The sequence below is a fragment of the Lathamus discolor genome, chromosome Z, assembly GCF_037157495.1.
Source record: "Lathamus discolor isolate bLatDis1 chromosome Z, bLatDis1.hap1, whole genome shotgun sequence".
Lineage (NCBI taxonomy): Eukaryota > Metazoa > Chordata > Aves > Psittaciformes > Psittacidae > Lathamus > Lathamus discolor.
This window is the reverse complement of record NC_088909.1, coordinates 79,466,530-79,488,172: the sequence shown is the minus strand read 5'-3', so window position 1 is coordinate 79,488,172 and position 21,643 is coordinate 79,466,530.

Below are 21,643 nucleotides of genomic sequence, written 5' to 3'. Positions count from 1 at the left end.
TGACCCAGGGAACTGCAGACCAGTCAGTCTCACCTCTGTGCCTTTCAAAATCTTGGAGCACATTCTCCTGGATGGCATGCTAAGGCACATGACAAACAAGGAGGTGGTTGGCGACAGCCAGCATGGCTTCATTAAGGGCAAAGCCTGCCTGACCAATTTGGTGGCCTTCTATGATGTGGCTACAGAACTGGTGGAGAGGGGTAGAGCAGTTGATGTTATCTACCTGGACTTGTGCAAAGCGTTTGACACTATCCCGCATGACATCCTTGTCTCTAAATTGGAGAGACATCAATTTGATAGGTGGAGCACTCGGTGGATAAAGAACTGGATGGATGGCCACATGCAAAGAGTTGTAGTCAATGGCTCAGTGTCCAGCCGGAGACCGGTAACGAGTGGTGTCCCTCAGGGATCGGTGTTGGGACAGGTCCTGTTCCATATCTTTGTTGGTGACATGGACAGTGGGATTGAGTGCACCCTCAGCAAGTTCGCAGATGACACCAAGCTGTGTGGTTCTGTTGATATGCTGGAGGGAAAGAATGACATCCAGAGGGACCTTGACATGCTTGTGAGGTGGGCTGATGCCAACCTCATGAAGTTTAACAATGACAAGTGCAATGTCCTACACCTGGGTCGGAGCAATCGCAGGCAGAGCTACAGGATGGGGGGTGAAGTGATTCAGAGCAGTATGCAGAGAAGGATTTAGGGGTGTTGGTTGGCAAGAAACTTCACATGAGATGGCTTCAGTGTGCGCTCGCAGCCCAGAAAGCCAACCGTATCCTGGGATGCACCAAAAGCAGCGTGACCAGCCGGTCGAAGGAGATGATCCTTCCCCTCTACTCTGCTCTTGTGAGACCTCACCTGGAGTATTGCGTACAGTTCTACTGTCCTCAACATAAAAAGGACACAAAACTGTTGGAAAAAGTCTAGAGGAGGGCCCTGAGGATGATCGGGGGACTGGAGCACCTCTCTTACGAAGACAGGCTGAGAAAGGGTCCTGGGTTCAGCAGTAGCAGTTATATTTCTCCTTCTTAGTAGCTAGTGCAGTGCTGTGCTTTGATTTTTGGCCTGGGAACAGTGTTGATAATGCCGATGTTTTTAGTTGCTGCTCAAATGTTTGGTCTGGCCAAGGACCTTCTGAGCCTCACGCTCTGCCAGGGAGGAGAGGAGGCGGGGAGGAAGCAGAGACGGGACACCCGACCCAAGCTAGTCAAAGAGGTATTCCATACTACAGCACGTCATGCCCAGGAGGTAACAGGGAGTTACCCAGAAGGGCTAGGGACTGCAGGGTTGGATGAGGTATTGGTCAGTGCTCAGCTGTGGGGAGTGGGGCGAGTTATTGGTCAGCTGGTGTTGAGGTGTTGTATTCTTTCCTCTTGTTTTTCCCTTTATCATTATTATTATTGGTGGTAGCAGTAGTGATATGTGCTATACCTTAGTTTCTAAACTGTTCTTATCTCAACCCGTGGGCATTGCATTTTTTTCGATTCTCCTCTCCGTCCCTCCGGGAGTAGGGGGAGGGCAAGAAGGGGGGGAGTGAGAGAGTGACTGTGTGATTTATGGATGACTTTTGTTTAAACCACGACAGAAAGTTGGGGCTGTTCAGCCTGGAGAAGAGAAGGCTGCGTGGAGACCTCATAGCAGCCTTCCAGTATTTGAAGGAGGGTCTACAATGATGCTGGAGAGGGACTTTTCATCAGGGGCTGCAGTGATAGGACAAGGGGTAACGGGTTAAAATTTAAACAGGGGAAGTTTAGATTGTATATAAGGAGGATATTCTTTACTGTGAGAGTGGTGAGGCACTGGAACAGGTTGCCCAAAGAAGGGGTAAATGCTCCACCCCTGGCATTGTTCAAGGCTAGTCTGGATGTAGTGTTGGGTGACATGGTTTAATGCGTGATGTCCTTGCCCATCGCAGGAGGATTGGAACTAGATGATCTTAAGGTCCTATCCAACCCTAACCATTCTATGATTCTATAAGATTAATTTATATTTTCAGAGATGTTTTGCTCTTTTTTTCCTTCTATTGCTGTATTTGAAAATTTTGTTTATGCTAAAAATCAACACTGAGAGAGATATGTGAAATATTGTTGTAAGCTCATTCTATAGTTGCTGGCAAGGTCTTCGAAATGCTAAGAACTTGCAGCTGATTTTGAGCAGTATATTTTATTTTTATTTTGTTGCTTGAGCTATAGGTCTGTATTTCATATTGATATTCTGTATAAAAACCTGTATTATGTGCTTCTATGATATGAGACAGGATATCTTAAAATCTATGAAAAGGTTACTCTGCATCTTCTGAGATCTTTTTCTTCACAAAACTTATTTTAAGATTTTTGTAAAATTTTATGACTTTTCTAAATGTTACCTGGAGAAATGACAGCTGCAGCTGACATCCATGGTCCCACCATGCCATTCTGGAAACTGATTTATGTGCTCTACGGCACTGCTAACTGAGCATTCTATGAAACAGTGTCATGATGTAAAGAAACAGAAGTTAAAGATCATCCTACACTAAAAAGTGTAGCTATAGGTTATGGGTTGGGAAAGATTGAGCACAGACAGATATAAGGCTATAAGTAAGTCTAAAGCACTACAGACTTGAAATAAGTTAGTAGATGAGTAATTGCTTTGTGATAACTCCAGAAAACTGTAAACGACCACAGGGTGCAAGCACAGAATCACATTCATTATGTGGTTAGTATTTTCCCACCAGCAACATTTTTAGCTAAATTATTAAAGGGCAGTCAAAGATAAAGATAAAATGTCTGAAGAGTCTGGAGAGTCTGATACATGGGTAGGGATGCAAGGAGAATTTATCACTGCTGGTGATATACAGACATGGCGCATGAACAAGTAGGAGATTCAGTAATAAGGGCTGTCAATACAACTCTTTCTCCCTACAATAAAATCAATAGGGAAAAAAAAAGTTAAACTCTGACAGCACAAACTGATTTTGCAGCTTTCAGCCTAAATAAGATCCATGTCTCTCTTTGGAGGCACAACTGAAATTTATCCCTAGACATTTTAGGAATGCTGCCATTCTACAAGCTTGTGATCAGTAAGAAAAACCCACTTCTGGGAAAAGCAGATAAACTTCTGGGTTAGGGGAAGGATAGCTTTTTTTTTTCCAAATAGGTAAACAATGATTAAGGTAGAAGGGCCAGAAGAAGCAGATGGTAAAATTTACAGATCTAGTATTACTAGTACTAGTTATTTTAGGGAAGTAGTATACCAGGCAATCTCTTCAGGGAAATAACTTTGTCATATTGCTATGAAAAAAGGTATCTTACTAACCAAGAAATTTCATTCCAGGAAGTGGAGGGGTTTATTCCACCCAGTCATGAAATCACGCCAGCTTATGACGCTTGTATTTCCTTTGTATTTCCCACAGCCTTCCTGGATATCTGAGGAATACCACTGACGTGTCGCAGCCTGGACTGTCATGACAAATAGCATTAGCTCAGTGGTCTCCATCTGTAAAGGACAAATTTTGATCCTAATTGCACTAGTAATTTGGGTTTTGGGCTCAGTATAACAAAATATATAAGAACTTACAAGGAGTTTGCCTCTGGATATGAATTTCCCTACATTCATAGATCTTTCCTGGCTAATTTCATTTCACTCTTGTAAGTGGTGCCCATCACATCCTGTAGCAAACAAAAGAGCAGAGACCTCTAAGTTTGCCTTTTTGTTTGAATGAATTAGGTTATCGACATGTTCTTATCTATGACTATGGGAAGAAAAAAATAAAAATTCCCATATACTGAGACATGACTATTTATTGCTTATATTAGAATATTTCATTATCATTGAGAGCTACTGTAACCTATGAAAATTTATTGCTACTTACATTAACAGCATTTTCTTGGTTAAAATTATGATATGCTTTACTGATTCAAATCAGGTTTGGCTGATTTAAAAATGAATCAGTTTCATATGTAAATATGTTTTTAATCTCTTGCTTCCCTCCTGAGGTCTGCAACTAAATAGTCAAGAAAATTCTCCAGCTGATTAGTATTTCAATTTAAAAAAAAAAACCAAAAAAACAAAATTTTGTAGATAAAGACTAAACTACTTTTCTAAAGAATATGGAAGCAGCACAACAGCACACCACAGCAAAACTTAAAACATCTTCTATAACCCACATATCTTTGGAACGAAAAAACTTGGGTATGCATGAATCTCTGCGAAGTGCAGAGTTCTCAAGTGCAATGCCTCTGTAACAGTAACACTGTTAGAATAAGAAAGGTGTCAGAATGGACTGGGGTTTAAATTAAATGAAAATAAAACTAGAAAAATTTAGTAGTCACTACCAAGAAGGTATGGGAAAGAAAAAAAAAAAAAAAAGTAAGAACTGGTTCAGGAAGGTGGAATTACAGTTCAAGTGAAACTTGGCTGCCATACAAGGTTGTGTATATATAGTGAAGGCACAACGTGATATCTTCCTTTCACTGGGAAAAAAAATGGGGGAGGGAAAATAAGGACCAGCAGCCAACAAAGAGGAGACTTGGGACATCATTCCTGAAAGGTTGTTCAGCCTGGTTTTGCTCACTCTTGGAATAGATGGCGAAAATAACTATGGGCCTAAACCCCTAAATTAGACTTGAATGGCCTGGAAAACATTGTATTTCCCATGCGAGTGAAGGAGATTCAGCTGAAATAACAAAAAAGTACACATTTATAAATTAAAAACGTATCTTCTTATCAAGAAGAGCTGTGTATGATGACATTCAGTGTCATCACAGCACTCTGAATAATGCCAAGCAGACACAATTTTTCAAATGTTGTGATGAAAAGCACAATGAGGAAAAGTTGAATTCCCAATAATTCAAACAAAAAACAGGTTTTGGGTAAGGTTAAATGAACCATTTAAAAGTAAAATCTTTGTAAGTTTTATATTCAAACAATTTCATAATTTTGAAAATTGTGCATAAATAGCATAAGTTTGAGATGTAGTCTTTAGAAGACAAAAAGTTAGAACTTGTTAGAACTAGTTAAAACTACTTTTACAAAATAACAAAATGGAATAGTTTGATATTTCCCTTTTCCCAGAAAACATTATTAACGAAACACACTGAAATAAGCATTCTTAGAAAGTATCAGCTTTGGCAAGAGGACATTTTTTAATGAAGAATTATTCATTGAAAGATCCTGTATCTAATGTATTGTTGAAGCTATCTTTTCTCCTCACCATGATAGTTGCATATCTTGGAGTCCAAATTTTTAATATGCTGCTGATATGCCTGAGGCAGAATAAATTTATGTACTGTAATTTCTCCTGAGAATTAGATAGTTGTTTAAATAATCCACATTATTTAGCTGGGCTGGGGTCGGATAATTTCTTGGACAAGATGGAAGAACAAAATCTGAAACTTTCAAGGAAAAGTCTGCTAAAAAATATTCTGTGAAACAATTTATTATCATGCCCAAAAATAAGATAAGCAAGGAAGATGTAGGTGCAGAGTACATATTAGACAAAGGAAGGAATACTCATCTGCATGCTTCCCTGTCAGAGAATCCTTGGAGGGAGCTATACTAAATTTCAGTGTTTCCTCCAAACATGCTCAGCTGTTTAGTCTGCCATTATCTGTGTGGGCCGCCTTCCAGATTAGAACATGTGGGAAAGCACAGTTTCTAAGCTTCATGTCAGTGAGGGAGGTTTGCCAAATGTCTGAAACTGATAAATGGGAGAAGGGCCAACAAATTCTTGGCATCTAATATGTGGTTAGATTTGGGGGGAACTAAGCCAAGCAAATCTTCATAGAAGTCCTACGAATAATCTACTGAATATGTTCTAAATAACGCTCTCACTGTAATACTGAGATACGGTAAGGACTGGTGATTCCAGCAGTTCTTATCTTGGTGCAACTCCCATGGACTTTTATGAAAGTCTTACTTCATGAAAATATGGATTAATCTCTTATTGTTATTTTGAATGTAATAGTGAAGATGTCTTACTATTAAGGTTTGTTGACAGTGCTTTCTTTTTTTGAAATAATATTGAATTTCATAGTTATTGTAGTGAAATTAATCTAGGCAGAATTTCCTTTTAAAAATCACAAGGGCACTAGAGTTTAAACTTTTACCTGGTGTACAATATAATTTCTGTACTTACGTGCTACTGGTACTATTAACCTAGTTGTGGGTTGAAATTAATGATTAATAATTAATACTAATAACTGACTTCAAAAAGGCAAATTAAGAGGAACTTTATGTGTTATCACAAGTAGATCTTTTTGCTTTCAGCTTTTTTTGTATTTTTTCCGTAATATACCATCCTATGAAGACAGTCCTAATAACATCAAAAAGATACCACCAGTACTACGATTGGTATTTTCAGAGCTAAGAAAAACACATGAAGGATTTAGGCATTTTACTATTACACAACAAAACAAAACACAACAACAACAACAAAAAAAACCCACCCAAAACCAGGAGAATATAACTGAGGGAAGCTGAAAATAATAAGCAAATAATCAACAGTTGCTAAAATATAAATTTTAAAACTTTATGGGAATACTAAAGAAAAAACAACTGAAGTGTAAAAAGTAGAAATCTTATTTCAAAAAATTAGACATTTTTCTTGTCAGTATCAAAAGATGCAGTGTGATAACCTGAACAGTTGAAAAAAGGGCTATCATTCGACTGGCTTCATGTGAAAGAAAGTATTAGTCTTTCCTGTGATATTTCTACCCTTCAGTCTACTTACCCAAAAGCTTTTTCATTTTTCACTCCATGTCATGTTTATGTACACCCTTTCAGAAGACATTTTCTTTTACAGAAAATTCAGCTTCACCAGCAACCTCCTCAGATCTATTCTCTGGTACAAAGGAAACTGAATGTGTGGTAGTTGCTTTATGTCATACCTGTCTATAGCTCAAAGAAAGGTCCATCACCAGTGGCAAGTACAGCAACTACTCAGACTCTGACTACAACAGACAATACAGCTACTCCAACTGCAAGTACAGCAGCTACACCAACCACAGCGACAAGTACAGCAGCTACTCAAACCCCGACAGTAACAGCACAGCTGCTGGTGCTACTCAAAACCCAAGCACAGCAGCTGCACCAACCCTGACAATAGATACTGCAGCCACTCCAACCACAGTGATAATCACTGCAGCTAAACCAAAGGACCAATTCGTGCAAATATCAGTTGCCCCTGTACACATGGGGACAAGCGAAAAAGAGGCACAAAAAGCAACCCGTACAGTGAAGACAGATGAAGAACCAATGCACTTACTACACAATGCACTTACTACATGGGACAGCATCTGAACAAGAGTTATTATTATGGGAATCAGGAAGAAGAAGAAGAAGAGGTGACATCTTGACCCCAGACCTCAACCAAGCCATGGAATATGCGAGAAGATTCTACCCATCATCCAGGGGAGCACATCATCACCTGGTTGCTTTGATGCTGGGACAATGGGGCCGACGGCCACGAACAAGAAGGTAGGGAAGCCAAGCAGCTGGGATCACTTGCTAGGGAAGGGGGAATTGACAAAGCAATTGCAAGAGAGAAAAAGTCCCTCAGCCTTTGGAAGCGGTGAAAGAAAGGTTTCCGTACAAGGACAATGTTATGAGTCATTTAGCCAACTGGACCATGAGAGAGAAAGGCATCCAGTCTCTGAGGGAATCAGCCATTGTAGAGATGATCTATCACAGTCCAGATGCTGGGAATACACCTGTAGATCCAGAGGAAGTCGAATGTACACAACCCATGTGGTGGAAATTTGCATGGAGCACACCATCATCATATGCCCATTCACTGACATCAATAACCTGGAAAGACGTAGTACCACGAACAGTGGATGAAATGATTCGTCAGCTCCGAGAGTTCAAAGACAATCTCAAAATTTTTCACTATTACAGCTGTGGAAAAACTGTTCCAGGACTTCAAACAATTGAGAGATGCTCTATCCCATCTGTCCAGCTCCCCATGTGTACCAACACATCTCAGCTATTAACAAAAGGCACCCTACTGCCCGAGACAGATGATACAGAAGGTATATGCCATGGGCCACCCTACGGTTTTACCTGCAGGATCACAGGGAAGACCTGAGAAAGTGGGATAGAAAACCTACCTCAGCTCTGGAGGAACTGGTGCATGAATTGAAGAGGAGAACAAAGGCCAAGGCTGATAATCCCATGAAAGCTGCAGCTTCAGTCTCTGGTGAGCAAGTTCCCAGATGGAGTAGAAGAGCTGATTTTACTCCAGCTCCTGTGATAAAGAAGACTAATCCCTGCCTACAAGACATAAGTAACCAATGCTGTGATCACTATTAGAAAGGCGCTGCCTCCAGCCAGGTGGAGGTAGGGGGATCCCAAGAGTTGACTGTACTGGAGGCTGAAATCAGCCTGACAGAAGAAGTGGCAGAAGTGCCCCATTGTGACTGGTAGAGAAGCTCCATGCATCCTTGGCATAGACTACCTCAGGAGAGGGTACTTCAAAGACCCAAAAGGGTACCGATGGGCTTTTGGTATTGCTGCTTTGGAGACAGAGGAAATTGAGCAGCTGTCCAACTTGCGTGGTCTCTCAGAGGATCCTTCTGTTGTGGGGTTGTTAAATGTTGAAGAACAACTGCCAATCGCAGCCACAACAGTGCACTGGCGGCAATATCGCACCAACCGAGACTCCCTGATTCCCACCCATCGGCTGATCCACAGACTGGAGAGTCAAGGAGTGATTAGTAGAACCTGCTCACCGTTTAACAGCCCCATATGTCCAGTGCGAAAGTCTAATGGACAGTGGAAACTAACAGTCTATCATGGCCTGAATGAAGTCACACCACACTTTAGTGCTGCCATACTGGACATGCTGGAGCTTCAGTATGAACTGTAGTCAAGGGCAGCCAAATGGTATGCCACAACTGATGTTGTCAACACATTTTTCTCAACTCCTTTGGCAGTAGCAGGCCACAGTTTGCTTTTACTCGGAGAGGTGTCCAGTACACTTGGAACCAACTGGCCCAGGGGTGGAAACACAGCCCTACCATCTGCCATGGACTGATCCAGACTGCACTGGAACAGGGGCAGCTCCAGAACACCTGCAATACATTGATGACATTATCGTATGGGGCGATGCAGAGGAAGAAGTTTTTGAGAAAGGGAGGAAAATAATGCAAATCCTGCTAAAAGCCGGTTTTGCCATAAAATGGAGTAAGGTCAAGGGACCTGCACAGGAGATTCAGTTTCTGGGAATAAAATGGCAAGATGGATGTCACCAGATTCCCACAGATGTGATCAACAAGATAACAGCAATGTCTCCACCAACTTATAAGAAAGAAGCTTTCTTGGGTGCTGTGGGGTTCTGGAGAATGCATATCCCAAATTACAGTTTGATTGTAAGCCCTCTCTATCATGTGACCCAGAAGAAGAATGATTTTAAGTGGGGGCCTGAGCAACAATGGGCCTTTGAGCAAATTAAACGAGGGATAGTTCATGCAGTGGCCCTTGGACCAGTTCGGAGTCGGCCAGATGTAAAAAATGTGCTCTACACCTCATCTGGGGAGAATGGTCCTACCTGGAGCCTCTGGCAGAAAGCTCCAGGGGAGACTTGAGGTCAACCTATTGGCTTTTGGAGTCAGGGATACAAAGGATCTGAGGCCAGCTATACCCCAACTAAAAAAGACACTGGCAGCCTATGAAGGGGTTCAAGCTGCTTCAGAAGTGTTTGGCACTGAAGTACAGCTCCTCCTGGCCTCCTGGTTGCCCGTGCTGGGCTGGATGTTCCAAAGCAGGGTCTCCTCTACACATCATGTAACTGACGCTACATGGAGTAAACGGGCTGCACTAATTACACTACGAGCTCAAACAGGAAATCCCAGCAGTCCAGGAATTCTAGAAGTCGTCATGGACTGGCCTGAGAGCAAAGATTTTGGAATGTCACCAGAGAAGGAGCTGATGTGTGCTGAACAGGCCCTTGGTGGGGCCTGTCGGAAATATATATGAAGATAATAAACTCTCAGAAGGTGAAAAGCAATATGCTTTGTTTGCTGATGGGTCCTGCCGTATTGTGGGAAATTATCAGAGATGGAAGGCAGTTGTACAGAGTCCCCAACGACAAATGGCACAAACTGCTGACAGACAGGGTGAATCGAGTCAGTTTGCCGAGGTGAAAGCCATCCAGCTGGCCTTGGTCATTGCTGAACAAGAAAAATGGACAGTATTTTATACTGACTCATGGATGGTGGCAAATACCCTGTGGGGGTGGTTGCAGCAGTGGAAGCAGAGCAACTGGCAATGCAGGGGTAAACCCATCTGGGCTGCTGCACTGCGGCAAGATATCGCTGCCCGGGTACAGAGCCTGATGGTGAAGGTATGCCATGTAGATGCTCATGTACCCAAGAGTCTGGCCACTGAGGAACATCAAAACAATCAACAAGCGGATAAAGCTGCTAAGATTGAAGTGGCTTAGATGGACTAAGATTTGCAACATAAGGGTGAAGAGTTTGAAGGGCCTATGACACTTCAGGCCATCAGGGCAGAGATGCAACATACAGATGGGCTTGTGATCAAGGGGTGGACTTAAAAATGGACACTATTGCCCAAGTTATTCATGAGTGTGAAACACGTGCTGCAATTAAGCAAGCCAAGCTGTTAAAGCCTCTTTGGTATGGATGACGATGGCTGAAGTATAAATATGGGGAGGCCTGGAAGATTGACTATATCACACTCCCACCAACCCGCCAAGGCAAGCGCCATGTGCTTACTGTGGTGGAAGCAACCACCGGATGGCTGGAAACATACGCTGTGCCCCATGCCACTGCCTGGAACACTATCCTGGGCCTTGAGAAACAGGTTTTTTTGGCAACAAGGCACCACAGAGAGAACTGAGTCAGACAATGGGACTCATTTCCGGAACAACCTTATAGGCATTTGGGCCAAAGAGCGTGGCATTGAGCGGGTATATCACATCTCCTCCCACGCACCAGTCTCTGGGAAAACTGAACAGTACAATGGGCTGTTAAAAACTACACTGAGAGCAATGGGCAGTAGGACTTACAAACACTATGATGCACATTTACCAAAAGCCACCTGGGTGGTCAACACCAAAGGATCTGCCAACAGGGGTGGCCCAGCCCGGTCAGAACATTTACATACTGTAGAAGGGAATAAAGTTCCTATGGTGCACATAAAGAATTTGCTGGGGAAGACAGTCTGGGTTATTCCTGCTTCAGGTAAAGGCAAACCAACTCATGGGACTGCTTTTGCTCAGGGACCCAGATATAGTTGGTGGGTAATGAGGGGAAATGGGGAAGTTGAATGTATACCTCAAGGGGATTTGATTTTAGGGGAAAACAGCCAATGAACTCAATTACATGCTGTTGCCTGCTATGTAGCACTTTTGTTGCCCACCAACTAGATGTCTTCAGGTCACCAGCAACTGGCCCTGACTCTCCTCCAACTATCATTCCAACAAAGAATGAACTTTGATGAAACCAGACGAGCTCAGCAGTGACCAAGGTGTCATCAACAGACAACAACACAACACTGCGCACTGTCTCTCCTGCTCTGAAAGACGAAGACAAGGGATGGAGCCTGACATCACGGACTGGATGAACTCTACAACTTTATAGGGATTGGTCCATGCAGTAAGGAACGGTATCTCTTTGTGTGTGTGTGTATGTGTGTATATATATATACATATGAGACAAGAGTGATGGCTTATTGAAAAACGTGGGATCTGAGCATGACATGAACGGTACGGATTAAGGGGTGGATACTGTCCTGGTTTCAGCAGTAGCAGTAATTTTTCTCCGTCATAGTAGCTGGGGCAGTGCTGTGGTTTTTTGACTTTCAGCCTGGGAACAGCACTGATAACACCGATGTTTTTAGCTGTTGCTAAGTAATATTTACACTGACCAAGGACATTCTGAGTCACATGCTCTGCCAGGGAGGAGGGGAAGCCAGGAGGAAGCGGAGACAGGACACATGACCCAAACTAACCAAAGAGGTATTCCATACTACAGCACATCATGTCCAGTATATAAACAGTGGGCAGTTACCCGGAAGGGCGAGATCACTGCTGGGAGTCAGGCTGGGTATCGGTCAGCAGGTAGTAAGCGGTTGTATTCTCTTCCCTTGTTATTTCCCTTATTGTTATTATTATTGGTGGTAGCAGTAGTGATTTGTGTTATACCTTAGTTTCTGAACTGTTCTTATCTCAACCCGTGGGAGTTAACATTCTTTTGATTCTCCTCCCCATCCCTCCGGGAGCAGGGGGAGGAAGGGAGGAAGGAGGTGGGGGTGGAGAGTGAACGAGCAGCTGCACGTTTCTGAGTTACCAGCTGGGCTTAAACCAAGACATACTTCGGTATGATTAGCCTTTTAATCTACATAAACCAGTTTTTTAGACTTGAAAAACAAACCTGGAGAACGAAATTACACATTGTACTGTAAATTAAAATGGTTCATTTAACTGAAAGCACTGTGTGGGACAGAAAATAAGGAAAATATTTTTAAATTAGTCCAAATCATGCAGGAATAAAAATTTACTCCTTTCATTTCATACAGATGAAGTCAGTTAATCACAGAACTCTACATATATCAGACCCTCAAGTGTAAATTCTACAATGACTGGCAAAAAGAAGTAAAGACACAGGGAACACATTTCCTTAAAGCTTAGAAGCAATGCAGGATATAATGCTGATTTTTCTGTGTGTGTTCCAGAAGCTGGAAGTAAAAGAGGATGTTAAATTGGCTCTGATAGGAAAAACAAAGAAGACTATACTTGCTTTCTATTCCTCCCCTACAGGACAGAGCTACCCTGCAGAAACCCGCTATTTTAAAATCCAGTAACAATTATTTAGCAGAGCATTAATCACATTATCACATAAAAAGCCTTACAGAGTCACAGCATCACAGAATTATAAAACAGTTTGGGTTGGAAGGGACCTTTAATGGTCATGTAGTCCATCCCCTCTTTTCAGTGAGCAAGATCATTTTCAACCAGGTCAGGTTGCCCAGAAACACATCCAGCCTTGCCTTGAATGTCTTCAGGGGTGGGGCATCCACCACCTCTCTGGGCAACCTGTGCCAGTATCTTACCACTCTCATTGTAAAGAATTTCTTCCTCACATCCAGCCCAAACTTCCCCTATTTTAGTTTAAAACCCTATTTTAGTTCCCCTATTTAGTTATTTAGTTATTTAGTTATTTAGTTATTTAGTTTCCCCTATTTTAGTTTAAAACTCCTTGTCCTGTCACTACAAGCTCTGCTAAAAAGTCTCTCCCCATCTTTCTTATAGACCCCTTTAAGGAACTGAGAGGCTGCAAGAAGGTCTCCCCAGAGTATTATCTTCTCCAGGCTGAATAACTCCAATTGTCTCAGCCTTTCCTCATAGGAGAGGTGCTCTGTTCATTTTTATGGTACTTCTCTGCACCCTCCCCAACAGGTCCATATCTTTCCTGTACTGAAGACATCAGAACTGGAGGTAATCTAGGTGGGGTCTCACCAGAGCAGAGTAGAGAGGCAGAATCACATCCCTTGATGTGCTGGCAACACTCTTTGGATGCAGCCCAAGACTGGTCTTGCTGCAAGCGCACTTTGACAGGTCATATCCAATCTTTCATCCAGCATTATCCCCAAGTTCTTCTTAGGGATACCCTCAACCCCTCTGTCCCCCAACCTTTGTTGATACTGGGAGTTTCTCCAACCCAGATGCAGGAACTTGCACTTGGCCCTGTTGAACCTCAAGAGGTTTGCATAGGCCCATTTCTCAGTGTCTCTTCCCAGAGCTGCTAATGTGCAGTTCATGATTTTGCCAGTACTCACACTGATCATCTGGCATAAGAAAGAATTTTCCCTTTGATTGGGGTGCTACAGTAATGGAACTGTTGCAGTAAAGGAAAACTCCTTTTTTGTCTTTAATGTACTTCAATGTTTTATTTGTCAAAAGAGAAAAGAAAAAAGGAGAAAAGAGAAAAAAGAAGATAAAAGAAAGTGGACACTAGTTTCTCCAGAACCAAAGCAGCTACTGTTCAATTGTTTCGGGATTTTTCTTTTACTTTGTGTTTCTTTAATAAATATTAGTGCTATAGAAGTGGTGATCCAGCTCAAGCATGCTATAAATAGGCCAACGGTCATGCATTTTCAAAACGTTTTTAAGGGTGAACTGATAAATTGTTAATTTCCATCAGGAAAGGAGGAAATGCAAGAAGAAGATCATTATACAAAACTTGACACCAAGTGTTTATCATGGTTGTCTAGTACTAAATCAAGCTGCTTGGACTTGATTTGATGTCCCAAATACTTATACATATATCAGTTCAAGTCCCTTTTTAGCCAATAGCTTCCATCAAGCAAGTGTACAGCTAGATCTAGCAGTAGCAATGGAAAACTCTTGCCACCTGAATTCAAGATTATCTCTAGAAGTTCTAATGGCAATTTACTTCCTCTGCAAAGCACCTACCAAAGCAGAAGCAATCCTCTAGTGAAATCTTCAGCAACAGTCTTGAAAACCATGCTCCTATTACAGTTTCCTCAGAATAACAGTATCAACAGAAAGGACAATGAGAAAGATCTATCCATTCACACACCGACATGAAGATATGTAGAGTTTACAGGAAAACATCTTGGAAGGAAAAAGAATAAGCCTGAAAGTTTTCAGTTAACTAGAGGAACGAAAGTAGACACTTTTATTTGTCCAGAAAAGATAATAAAGGAATGTACATGTAAGGATTTCCTGGATGTCAAGCAAGAGTCATCATTAAATCGAACATGTCCCTTAGCTTGTCTCCTGATGCAACAAAGCATGATGTGTGCTAGTGTATTCAAGGCCACCTGCAGTCTTTATTGACTGAAAATGTCAGGTTGAGGTGATTATCAGTGCATGTTAATCTATGAAACTATTTTAAATATGACAGGTGTGGGTAAATCCATACAGAATGGATTTACTTTAAATGTATTAGATGCCAAACATCACAAAGTCTTCATGTCTAAAGGTAGTTCAAGTGCAGTGGAGTTGCCAAGTTAAAATATACTCAGAATACACAGAAAAGAATTAGAAGTTTTGTAGTTTGCTGTCTTAAATTAGTCCTGACATTTTACTCTAAACAGCTTTAACTTCCCATATCAAATACTACATTGCTTTAATCATACCATTGCCATAAAATATTCAGTAAATCTTTAACTTTTGGTTCCATTTCCAGTTTCATGTATAGATTATTTAGCTTTATACCAGTTCATGAAATAAATTTTATTTTGTCTGTAAAATCTTTCTTTAATATGCTGATTGCTTAATGGAAGATAACTGCTCCATTGAAATTAATTTTTCATTTTTTCACAGTAAATGTTATTTAATGTAGTAAGTAATGATACCCAACAATGCAGCTCTGGGGTACTGTTAAACTGACAGATATGTAGTAACAGCATTTTCATTATAGAGTGTCAACACTTTATTTCTTGTAAGAGACATCAACAGCAAAAAACCAAGAATCATCTTCTTTTACCAGCCCTTCTTAGAATTCTGAAAATATGTCTGCTTTTAATAAGTTTCTTTTTCTGTTTTTTGGTTGTTTTTTTTGTTTTGTTTTGTTTTGTTTTTAGTAGTTACAGTTAACTTTTACAGCATGCTCTGAGAGAACAAACAATGAATTTTCACTACATGTTTAAAACAACACGAAAATATAGGCTGCAGAATGAACAATAGATCAGGAAACACTTCATGGAGTTATTTGACATTGACCTGCCAAATTTTTATAATGTATGTTTGTTAAATCTTTTTTTCCCCATTAACAGTGTCAGCAAGCAAATCTTAGGTGAGTACTGCTATTATGCATTACTACTCTATAATCTTTATTGAATTACTAAGTTCAAAAAGCACTGACCCTGCAAAGATGCAGGTCAAGCTGCTTTCCTGAGAGCAGTTGATTAAAAAAAAATCAATTACGTTAGCAAGAAGAGTCTACATTTTTCAAACTACATTAATATGGCCATAACGAACACATTTCTAAGGGTTAGTAAATGTGATTTCTGAGTATGCCAGTTATACCCTAAAAAGTTTCATCTGTTTTCTAGGAGCATTGATCTTTATTTGAACAATAAGCAATTACAATACAGAAACAACCATACAGAAAAGTAGCTTACAAAAGTAATATTTGCTTTTCCAAAATTGCCTCATCACACTGTGGCATTTATGTATTTTTTCTGTAAAAGGACACCTGCATTTATTAGCAAGTGTACATATGTTTTCACTGCGCCCCCTGATCACTGAAGCAGAAACAAACCTGTAAGAGGTAGATATGAAGATTAAATGTGAGAAGGATTAATATCTCCATATAACTTATTATCTATAACTACTTTAGAAATCATGATTTTTTTTAGTACTTATTTAATACAGGAATGAAGTACAGCCAAATCTAGGGTGAAAGACAGCAATTGCTTTACTACTAGGAAGTAGCACTATGTATTATTAGGGGTAGGAAACAAATTTAAAAAATCCCATCATAACTGAAAATACTGTAGGAATTCACAGAAAATAAAATGCATTCTTTTTTGAGAATTAGAAAGTCCCTCTTTATTAATAACTCTTAATAAATTTCTTTTCCCTTGAAAAGTAACCTGAGACCTTATTTAATTTTTCTTTAATATATGGGTTGGGTTGGGTCTTTCTGAAATAAATGAATGCTTTCCAGGAAAAAAATGTTTCAGGAATTCTATTAATTTCTTTTATAAAATTAAAAATAGCTGGTATATTTTCTGTGATGGGACTCTCTATCCAAGATCCAAGTTTTAACTTGCATAGTCTGGAGAAGGCTGGTCTGCACACGACATCATATTGCAGTAAACTGTATTGTTTTCACATAGGTGAAATAAGAAAGACAAAAATCACATATTCCACTTATCTAAAAAAAGCCTTTGTTTTACAAATGCAGGATTTTGAGTTGCAGTGCAATAAAGCTGCCGTCACATTGTTTAGTCATTCACAGTATTTTATTCTGATTTCATCCCTAAATTATGCACTTTCTCCAACAACTTAAAATAAACAGAATAGATCAATCCTAACCATTCTTTGATTTTATATTGCTTTGTTTGCAATGGAGTTCAATTGTCACTTCAAACTATTGAGTTCACTCTTATGCACTGTAGCTTCTCCAAAGAGCATTTCAGAAAACCCCCATGAGGTTTTTATTATATCAAGTAATCAGAAAATATGTTGGCTCCTAAATGAAAAAAAGAACTAAAGATAAAATTTATACATTTTTAGGAATAAGAAATCAAAGCAGGTGGATTTTGTCACAACATGAAAAATATCGTTAATGTTACTATAATTAAAATATAAAAAAGTGTGTTTTTTTCAGAATTGAATAATTTAAAGTTATGAAAATACCTGCATTGAATAAGATGCACTTTTTTCTACCATTTGCAGTTTACAAATGGAAGCAATCTTCTTTTCAGAAGATATGAATAGATGTTTGAGATCCATACAGAATGTTTTTTCTACCACGTGAATACTGTTGTATTGATAATAATTAGGCAGAATTTTTCATTAAATAAGATCCCACTCTCTTCCAAAAATATAAAAAGAAGTTTGAATAAATAAATTTGCATTTGAAATGAGAGTGTGATACTTTGATGCTCATCAGAGTTTGATGGTTCTGTTCTCTCGAAATTTAGTGTTTTATTTCCAGTATTTGATTTTTCAGAGGATGTTGGGATATTTATTGTCCAAAATTTTAGTAAGGGCCAATAACTGTTAGACATCTAAGACAGCACAATTTCTTGCCCCCTTTTCTTGTTCAAATTTCAACCCATGAATTACTACTGGAAGAAAGACACAACCAGAGATATTGCGAAATACCCATGTAACTTATGAGCATAAGCATCTTTTGGTGTTGCCAACATCTAAGCTAAAAAAAAGCAGACACTCTGATGACCTTTACAAAAAAACCCTCCATATCAAGACAATACAGCTGCAAATTTTCACTGTTACAATGTCACAGGATTGCATTTCCAGTTATGGAAGACCAAGTTACATGCTTTCTGTGGAAATGTTGGTTCAATAGCATTTTTGAAAGGTTTCCTGAGCAAATTTGAGTACATCAGATACGCTTAAATACCTGAACATTCCAAATACCACCGTGTAGTTTACTGATACTGTTCTTGGGCTAGGCATGCTATTTGTTTAGAACAGTGACTTCACTGTACATGAATGACAATGATAGAATTAGCTAGAATATTTAGTAACTAATCTTTAAAGTTATTAAACACTTTTTTTTTTTTCCTTAAGTCATTACTGGCTTTCTGCACAGATAAAATTTGATATTTATTATTCACCTTTTTTATCTTGTTGCAATTCAAGCATCTGCAGCCAATTACCTGTTTCTCAAAACTGCATAACAGACAGGGTAATAAAATGAACCCAATTTTGTGATGCATCTGCAAAATGACAGAATATATTTTAGAAGTCACTGTATCTGTTGCCTTCCAAAGTAGCCTTGCAAGCTGTAACTTCAGAAATCTAAGAGGCCAAAATGGTACAGATATATTATAAAGGAAATCACACTGAACAGTCATGATTTTTCTTGCATTCAATGCAAACAAACAATGAAAGACAACTAAATAAGAAGACTTGAAATCTTTTAGCATTAATAATTCTGAGAGAGCTCAGTTAAGTAAGTACACCTCCACAATTTACAGTACATTATGTACTAGACTATGATTTAAACAATGAGCTCACCTGCATTTTTAAATAAATTCTATCGAGTTTTTTGTCTCAAAAATAGTAGAAACTGAGGAAATGAATTGTAGGTTACCAAAGAAGAGAAAAAGTCAGAGCAATAAAAAGAAAAAAAAAAACAAAACTCAAGCTTGAAAAAAAAAAATAAATGTCATGATAAATATTTCTTCTCCAAAAGAATTTCATTCAGTTTTAATAGAAGTAGATCAAGCAAAATAAACTTGTAGATTCAGATATAATAATAATTAAAAAAAGTACCAAGAAAATAATTTGGTGATCTTTTTATTGCTTTTTTATTTATTTATTTTTTTCTTTATTTTCAGCATTGAAAACCCATGTAAATTGCAATTAAAAAAAAAAAAATCAGGGGGAAGGGTGTTGAGGGTTGATTTTTTTTCTTTTTGCCTCATAAGATTTGATAATAAATGTAACATTTATAAAGAATACCGTGTTATTGCAGGGCTTAACATTTTGCATGTGAATGAGATGTTTCACTTGGCAGAAAATACAAAAAAACTTTTATCTGGGGTACCCTTACAGGAGTACTAAACTCACTGAGTTAGAATTTTTCATGCACAGGGATATAAACACATGTATTGACTTCCCAAACAGCTTCAAAAGGAGAAAGCACAGAAACCTGGTCTCAGAATACTAGGCATCTTTCTTTTTCTCAGTGAGTATGTCTTAAGAGAACTAATTATTGGGTAATTGGAAGGCTTCCTTTCTTCACCTACCCCTCATAAACATAGAACTATTCCCTCCCCAACAAGACAGCATGGACACTATTTTGTGAACTTTCAACAGGTACACAAACAGTTGTGTAATATATAAATTAATATATTTTTGAAAGAAATGCACTGTTCTGTTACCTGATTTTTCTTTTAGCATTCCACAATGATATCTTATTTTTTTTCTGGCCATCATACCCAATGAAGCAGGTAGTTTTTTACTTCTGTCTGTCTGTTTAGTCTCTCAAAATGCATATGTGGTTATCAGAGAGAGATTGGTTTCTTGCTTACTTGCTTTTTGCTCTTGCTTTACCACTACATTGAAAGCCAGGGAAAACACATGTATACACAAGATAGGATGACAAAATGTCTGTCAGGGAAGAAAAGATGGGAAAATAATAATAATTTTGTGAATCTGTTCTTCTAGCTGTCAGAAGAAGAAAACCCATTACGTGACCTAAGTGTAAAACAATTACATGCCAATGAAGATGACAGGAAATGTACCACTCCTGAATTACTGAGACGTATTCTCCCTTATTTTGGACAGGATCATGTTTCCTATGTGTTTTTCATCTATATTTCACACTCACTCCTGATAAGAACTGGCAATGTTTCACTCCTCTACTTTCTATTTTATACTTTATGCTGTAGAAAGATTTTCTGTCATACAGAAGGGCATGCTTAATACTTTTTCCTGTTCTTTTGCATTTATATCTTTCCTTCCTCAGCGTTTCTCTGCTTGAAAAAGAAATGTGTTTCCTTACTTCTAGCCCTTTTGTTATGAATTGGGTAATTAGGGATCCAGTAGACAGTTTACTTCAACCAAAAGATGAGCAGGACCACTACATGGAAATTACGAAAATATGTGCATGTTGTTTGAGGTACAATATTTATTCTGACATACATGATTATGTTTCTGTATGTGGAATTACAGATGTCATTTTCAATCAATGTCTTCAAATGGAAAATGGAAATTAATATTGATACTAGAAAGCACAGAAATTGTAAACCGGTCTTTTTATAATATTATATTTCCTTACCTATACCATCATATCTGCAACTGTTCGGCATTCAGAAGTTGCATCTTGTCAAGATAAAGTTCAGAGCTTACTGAAAGTAGGTCAGCATCACATTCCACTATTCCCCTAAGATTAGATTCAAGCAAGTGCATGGAAATGCTTTATTTATTTATTTATTTATTTTAAATCTCTTCTTTAAATTTTAATATGTAACTTATTTGTTCACAAACTGGTCTAAAACATTAGACGAGTTCATTCTTTCTGAAGAATTTGAACATTTAGTGTCGTTATCTTAGAGAACCTAATTTTGTAAAAAATTAAACAATTATTTGAAAATAACAACATTAAGTAACTTTACCTATGATTTTATCTCATAATATTTCTCCTTTTTTGTGAGGCAAAAAAACAGATTTGATAAGGGATGTTGGGAGAAAAGTGAACTTTTGTACAAGTTTCAGAAGCATTCCTCCAGGTCTTAGTCATTATGAAAAATATGTATATACCCAAGAAGACAGCTGTTTACAATAAAGGTCATTGTGCTTATTGTATTGCAATATTTTAAAGATTTGAAGACAACTATGATGGTTCAACCTTTAAACAGTCACAAAGTCAATTTCAATAGTAACAAAGGATACAAATATATTTATACACCTGAATACTCAGGTTTGCAAAAGAAGATCAGAAAACTAGTAGGAAGAGACTATCATCACATTTTGGCATTGGATTTTTTTAGATGTTTTGCTTTTTGAAGACTTCTCTTTTCAGTCTGGCCAGTGACATAAACCTAAGTTAAAACTGAAAACTCAGTGTCATGAAAGGTTTTCTAGTGCAAAGAAATAAAATAATAATAAATAATAAATAATAATAATAATAATAATAATAGGAATAAGATAATTAATTATTAAGAATCACAGATTCTTAAAGGCACTATATTTATGCCATATAAAAGGCAGATTCCAGATCTGAACTTCTGTAGTTAACAAAGTTTAGATTTAGACTTCGGGTTCAGAATGTCATCAATTGCAGATGTTTATTTAAACAAATTTACCTTACACTTGGAAAGGCAGTCAGGGCAACTTTTCTTTAAAAATAGTTGGGACAACTTTTTTGTTTGTTTGTTTTATTGTGGTTTTTTTTTTTCCCTTTCTTGCCTTTCAGAGCTGCAGAAAGACAAAAGATATCATTTACAAAATTTTAGCCTATAATTTACA